At 39.2% G+C, this 7,144-nt stretch overlaps 1 long non-coding RNA gene across 1 annotated transcript; it reads left to right on the top strand.

Moving 5' to 3' along the window:
• The first annotated feature begins 2,943 nt into the window (after positions 1–2,943).
• Positions 2,944–6,735, top strand: LOC138957602 (uncharacterized). The gene is made up of 4 exons (XR_011453095.1): positions 2,944–3,442; positions 3,729–3,889; positions 4,427–4,492; positions 6,553–6,735. It is a non-coding gene; the product is annotated as an uncharacterized lncRNA (long non-coding RNA).
• Positions 6,736–7,144: the final 409 nt, after the last annotated feature.

The raw sequence follows: 7,144 nt of genomic DNA on the forward strand, positions 1-7,144 counted from the left end.
TGTTGTCTGTCTGCCTACCGCTCTCTCGCTCAAACCCTTGTTTGCTAGATGTTGCGATGAGTGTGTTCCACAAGGCAGATGTGCAATAGCAAATCGCCATGGGCAAAATTAACACATGTTCATCCGAAACATCATGAAGAAGTAATAACCTTATGAATAGTCAGGGAAATTCAGTTTACGTACATGTTCTGAGTTTAAATCAATTTTGATGTGAACGAAGATTATTTCTAATGTACGCACATAGTGTATATACATTTATTTCAGTATTTTAACTTCCCAATTTTTAAACGGTATGATTCTTTGACGTAATGTTATAATGTGTTTGCGCCTGTGGTGAATGTACAATAAACTTGGCCTTGACAACATCTACAATATATCCCTCATTTTGTGAAGAATGCTGTGCCTCCCTCGCCGGAAGGTTATTTGTATAATAATTATCTCTGACACTAACGGCCGCAGGATAATGTCCTCACGATGACTTGAGCAATTTATAGTACATGTAAAATGGAAACGTATGTTGTACACAAACAAACAGACACTGAAAAGCGGATAAATTAGACCATGAAATAGTTACAAAAGGTCGCGTTTTGTCTCTTCTGAAATTTGATCATTGAACAAAAAATATCCAGAAGAGAATGGAAGTGAACATTGTACTGACTCCTTTGTTCAATATCTTCTGTAAACAAAGACCATACCATCAAGCTGAGAACTAGATGCACACATAGCTGTTCAGTCAAAGTTGTGTCGCATACATACATATTGTAACGGGATGGGCGCGCGAGCTGTGTTGGCTCTGGTTGTTGATTGTTGTGTGTGTGAATGTTAATGAAGAATAAAGCAAACACAAATTGTTCCAGGTTTCAATGTTCAGATTTATTCATCTGAACAAATTCGTATCGAACTTCAATATATCAGTGCATCATTCATTCACATATAAAAATAGGCATGACATATGATGACCTTGTTCTGGACTATCTTCTTTACTGTAGACTGCGATCTCTTTATGTAGCTTAGAACCTAATATTCTCAACTCAATATTATATCCTTCCTAGTCCAGTCTCGAAGAAGCTGCCCCGATTTCTCCTGTCGGATAGCCCCACTTTCTTCTTGTAGACTGCTATCCCTTCCTAGTCCAGTCTCGAAGAAGCCGCCCCGATTTCTCCTGTCAGATAGCCCCACTTTCTTCTTGTAGACTGCTATCCCTTCCTAGTCCAGTCTCGAAGAAGCCGCCCCGATTTCTCCTGTCGGATAGCCCCACTTTCTTCTTGTAGACTGCTATCCCTTCCTAGTCCAGTCTCGAAGAAGCCGCCCCGATTTCTCCTGTCGGATAGCCCCACTTTCTTCTTGTAGACTGCTATCCCTTCATGTAGTTTAGAACCTAGTGTTCTCTAACTCAATATTATATCCTTCCTCATCCAGTCTCGAAGAAGAATACTAGAACCCCCTCGCTCAGCCAAAAGAACCAAATTGCTGGAACAATTGCTAGGAACTTCATCAACCAGGAACCCGCATAAGCCCGGAACAACTAGAACAACCGCTAGGAACTAGCGACTAGAAAACTTCATAAGCTAAGCCCCGATTTCTGCTTTCCCTTCTCTATTTATTCCCTTTCCTTGTTTGTTTACCTGTTACCTCTAGCTACCGCTAACGTTTCGATCGTCTATAACGATCTCCCCGGCCTGACTGTCTACGTTACCCCAATACATGTCCTAACAACATAAACAACACACCTTGATTCTCCTACTCTTCTTCTTGTTTCGTACCTTTAGCAACGAACCGACACTCTCGATCGTCCTAGAGTCAAGGCGATCGAGGATGTTTGTTTACGTTTCTCTAGGTAACTTCTAACAATGCTCAAACAACCTATCCTACCGAACTAAATCTCCATTTTACTTTCACTCAATCATTATCCTATCAATAATGAATCAATTCTAAAATGCATAACCATATTTACATGCACATTTCATTACATAATATTCTCTCATCGATGAGATCTCGTATAACACCTTCTCAAGTCAAAGCGACCAAAAAGTGTTTGTTTACGTTTCCCTAGGTAACCTCTAACAACATACAAACAATTTATCTAACTAAACCAAATCTCTGTTTCCTTTCACTCAATCATTATCTTATCAATAATGAATTAATTCTAAAATGCATGCAGTAATATTCACATGCACATTTCATAACATAACATTCTCTCATCGTTCTTCTTCGATGAGATCTCGAACAACACGTCATCTAAAATGGCGTCATCGAAAAGAAGATTACGTTCCATTGTGTTCATCTCATAAGAATGCGATCGATACGCACACGATTCCGAATAAAAACTACATAAACTAGTCAGCGAAAGTTTCCTGCTACGAACTGTGCAGTGATTTTCTGGTGAGTACAACCTAACACAGTTAATATCATAACATTTGTCCACAAGTCTCCCAATCTTTCACTTGTCTCAATGAAGAACACTTTTAGATCTGTATCACATGTTTCTCAGTGCAAAAGTTAGATCCACTAATGTTCAGGTTAAAGTTTCTGGATAATACTAATAGGGCCATCCATTACATGCACCCCCGCTTTCTAACATTATGCTCCGCATAATCTATATATTTTAAAACATATTCTTCTGTAACTTTAACTACCAGTACCAGAACTAGAACATAGAAATTGAAATTTGAAATTAAAACTTGAGTGAATCACTTCTGTCCTATTTGATCTTTTTGTAGTTTAGTTTGATGGTGGTTCTTCCATCCTTCCGTTTGATCACAGAAGATGCAAAAGTGTTTGTCACTTGCACCTGTGCAATCGCCATAGCTTCATCGTAGGGCAGATACACTGTGACTGGGTATAGTTTTGCTGCAGAAGGCAAGTCTGTTTTCTCTTTCTCCTTCCCCTGACCTTCCTGATTGATTGAAACATCACTTATGGTTTCATATACCGGTACTGGTTCCATCTGTAACACATTAATATCGTATTGCGCTAATTAAGTTATTCATAGTCAATGTTTTCATATTTGTCAACCGTCCATACTACAATACATCTTGTATTACCCACTTATCTTCTAAAACTAACCGAGACCGAGTAACATTGTTAGGATCGAAAAAGCGTGCTACAGTACCTTCGTGCTTTACCAATTTCACATCGCCTAACAATAACTCGACTCCTTGAGAACTCCACCTGTCCAGTTTGAATAATTATCTTGGCCTAGTGCCTCACATTATTGTCACACAGGGATATATATGTCTCGAAACCAGCCTCAATTTACCTTGAGTTACGCTCCATCATACTAACTAACACAATCCATACGAAAGACGTATATGAGAATACTGTTTATGAATGACTATCTTTTGCACAATGTCATCGTTATGTTCCAGAAAAACAAGGCGAAGTTACGAACAGTTCAGTCTCCACTTCTTCATCCACGTCGGCACATTCTTTCCTTTATAAGGTAACAGTCTGTCAATGTGATACGCCTTTGAATCTTTCTTTGGTCTAGTTTTAATAAGGTATGTCAAATCATCAATCTTGTTAGTGATGATATACGGTCCTTTCCATTTTGACGTCATTTTAGTACACACACCTATCTTCCTGACAGGGTTGAACAACCAGACTAATTGTCCTACACTCAGTTCACGTTTTCTGGTTTTCATGTTGTAGTATCTCTCTTGATGCACTGCACTTTTCTTTAAATGTTTCCGTGCATGTTCATGTACTTTTTGAAATGTCTGTTCCAGGTTTGCAGTGTAGACATCTGGGGAAACATCTTCTTCTTCAGCTCCGGGTCGTCCAAACACCAGTGACATCGGTAGTCTCGCCTCACGTCCCAGCATCATTCGATTTGGAGTTATACCTGTACTGCAGTGAACCGACGATCTGTATGCTGAGGCCAGCAGAGGTAAGTAGATATCCCAGCTTTTCTGGTTGTTTTCGCAGTACGCTGTTAACATAGCAGCCAGTGTTCTGTTGAATCGTTCTACAATTCCATTTGCTTGAGGCCGCATGCTTGTAGATCTGGTCTTGTTTATCCCCACTAGATTACACATTTCCTTGAATAACACTGATTCAAAGTTTGTGCCCTGATCAGTGTATAGTGTTAGTGGATACCCAAATCTGCTTGCGAAATGGGTTATGAAGGCTTGTGCTACCGTCTTTGCTTCTTGATTTGGAATTGGTATTGCTTCTGTCCATCGTGTGAATTGATCTGTGATGACCAAAATGTGTGTGTTTCCCATCACTGTTTTGGGAAAAGGTCCACATATGTCTAGATTCACCCGTTCCAGAGGTTCACCAACTCCACAATGTCCAAGTGGAACATGTTTTTGATGAGATTTTCGAGCAGCACACTTATCACATTGTACACAGTAGCGTTTGATACAATCATCCATGGCTGGCCAATAATATGACTGTTTTATTCTCTCTCCTGTCTTTTCAGATCCAAGATGACCAGCGGTGGGAACGTCGTGATGATTCTTCATAACATCTTCTTGCTTTGACTCAGGTACGATCATTTGTAGTCCTGCATCTTTATCATTCTCAAGACGCTTTCTGTAGAGAATACCATCTACTATACATAGTCTGTCCCACTGAGCCCAAAGTGTTTTTGCCTGAGAACGTTTTGTAGAGAGCTCTGCCCATTTTGGTCGCTCCTTTGATTTCATCTTCGCAGATAGAAGTGGTTCAATATCTTGATCTTCAAGTTGAGCTTGGCTAAGTTCTTCTGCATTCCATCCGTCCAAAGATAATGGATGAAATCTGACTTCAAAATCAGGTTTTTCTGTACTTGATGATGAGTCTAGAGTTTTACTGCATGACGGTTTCTGTTCATCTTCCACAATCATAGCTATGTTGGGGTTTTCTTGCTTAACTTGCTTGCTTGCAGAACTGAGGATATCAGAGAAAGAGAATTGAACTGCTGTAGACTTGTCTTCGGAACTGAGGATGTCAGAGAAAGAGAATTGAACTGCTGTAGGTCTTAGTTCATCATTCTTGGTTCTCTGTTGTATCAAAGTACATGCAACAAAGTGTTCTTCTTTCATTGTTTGCTGATCCCTTTGTTTAATTGCTTGACCATTCACAGCAACTAATGGAGTAGACACTTGAAGAGGTGAAATACTGTTTTTGTTAAGTTTATCAAAAACTGACGTAGAAAGAAGAGTTGTAGTGCTTCCACAATCAACTAGAAAGTTGACTTTTTCTTGGTTCTCTACCAATACAGAAGTATACATTCCATTGTCAGTATCACTAATTTTTGATCCCGATACACCAATTCTTCTTGGTACATCTTCTTGTGTTTTATCTTCTTTCTCTTTGTTTTCCTGTTCCGTAGTTTCTTCTTTCTTCATGTTGCGTTGACTCGGTTGAGTATCCTCCCTGTTTTCCTGTTTCGTAATTTCTTCTTTCTTCACGTAGTGTTGACTCGGTTGAGTATCCTCTCTGTTTTCCTGTTTCGTAATTTCTTCTTTCTTCACGTAGTGTTGACTCGGTTGAGTATCCTCTCTGTTTTCCTGTTTCGTAATTTCTTCTTTCTTCATGTTGGGTCTTCGTCGATTTACCGATTCTCGACCCTTTAAAATCGGCGGTTCTCGTTTCCCTCTCTTCTCTGTTGAGAACGTCCGTTGTGGGTTGGTCGAGTTTCAAATTGTTCCTGTTCTTTGCACTTCCTGTACAAATTACAGTCTTTCAAACTGTGGTCAGAGCGTTTACAACATGTGCAAAACTGTGTTCTCTGTCTGCAGTCTCTGGACAAATGTGTAGTCCCATTACATGTCCAGCACCGTCTGTCTCCCTTTTGTTGTTGACGATTTCGATCAGTTGTCTCCGGTGAAGAATTTATCATCGTTGATTCTTCTCCGTTGACCATGAAGATTTTCTTTTTCTGTGGTACCATGATAGCTTCATACATGTCAGCCACCTCTTCAGCTTCACGAATGGTTTGACAGTTTCTCTCCAAACATCGCCATTTTATGTCTGGACTCATATTTTTATACCATTGCTGTAGTGCAAGTTGATGTTGAGTTGATGACCCAACATTTGGATATGCCCTTTGTGCAAGTAGCAGAAGTTCATCAGAAAAGTCTGCCAATCCTTCATTTGGTAGTCTTTTTCTGTTTTCAAACTGTGTGGTCCAGTACACCCCATGTCTGGATGCTGTGCCGAATCTCTGTCGCAGTTGAAATATAAGACTGGCATATTCTCTTTTCTCATGAGGTGCTAGTCCAGCGTAGAATCTTCTAGCTTGTCCTTTCAAACAGGCTCCAAGAGTGAGTGTTCTTTCTCTCAGTGTCCAACCACCTAAATCAGCAATACATTCAAACTGATCTAAGTATGTCTCAAAGTCATCACTCCCATCGAAAAGTTGTGGTTTCATTTGTAGACCTCTTCTACTTGATCCTTTGTATGTCTTGTCTGTTACTGTTAGTTCTTGAACACCTCCAGTAGAATTATGACTATTTCCTCCCATCGGAAATTCTGTTCCCTCAGTTTCTTCATCACGTAGATACTGTTCATAAAATTGTTCAGGATTCATCATTGTTAATACTTTCTTTTCTTCTTTTGCAGAAATCAATCAAGTCCAATCCAAGCAGAATCTCCGTAAAAAGTCACTTTTGAAGAAAAGTCATTCCTCATCTGGTATAAAAGTAAAAAGACATCTCCTTCTTGTAAAATCCTCTTCTTCCACGATATCCGCTACAGCTCTGTATAAAACATGTATCAAAAGTCAATAAAGTTTATAAAAATCACCTCCAGGCTACTATGCTTCTTCTAATTTCTTCGGTTCCTCTTCTTTCTCTCTTGTTGCACGTTGTCTAGTTTCTTCGGTTCCTCTTCTTTCTTCTTGTTGTACGTTGTCTAGTTTCTTCAGTTCCTCTTCTTTCTTCTTGTTGTACGTTGTCTAGTTTCTTCAGTTCCTCTTCTTTCTCTCTTGTTGTACGTTGTCACAATCACATGAAGATTTTAATCCGTGAATAATCACATGAAGATAATAATCCGTGAATAATCACATGAAGATAATAATCCGTGAATAATCACATGAAGATAATAATCCGTGAATCAGCAGGGTTATTTCCATATTTTTTTTTTTTTTTTTTTTTTTTTTTTTCACACACACACTTTAATCCATGAATCCACTGCAGGGTTATTTCCAAGAAAT

Source organism: Littorina saxatilis, unplaced genomic scaffold (genome assembly GCF_037325665.1).
Source record: "Littorina saxatilis isolate snail1 unplaced genomic scaffold, US_GU_Lsax_2.0 scaffold_1566, whole genome shotgun sequence".
In the NCBI taxonomy this organism is placed as follows: domain Eukaryota; kingdom Metazoa; phylum Mollusca; class Gastropoda; order Littorinimorpha; family Littorinidae; genus Littorina; species Littorina saxatilis.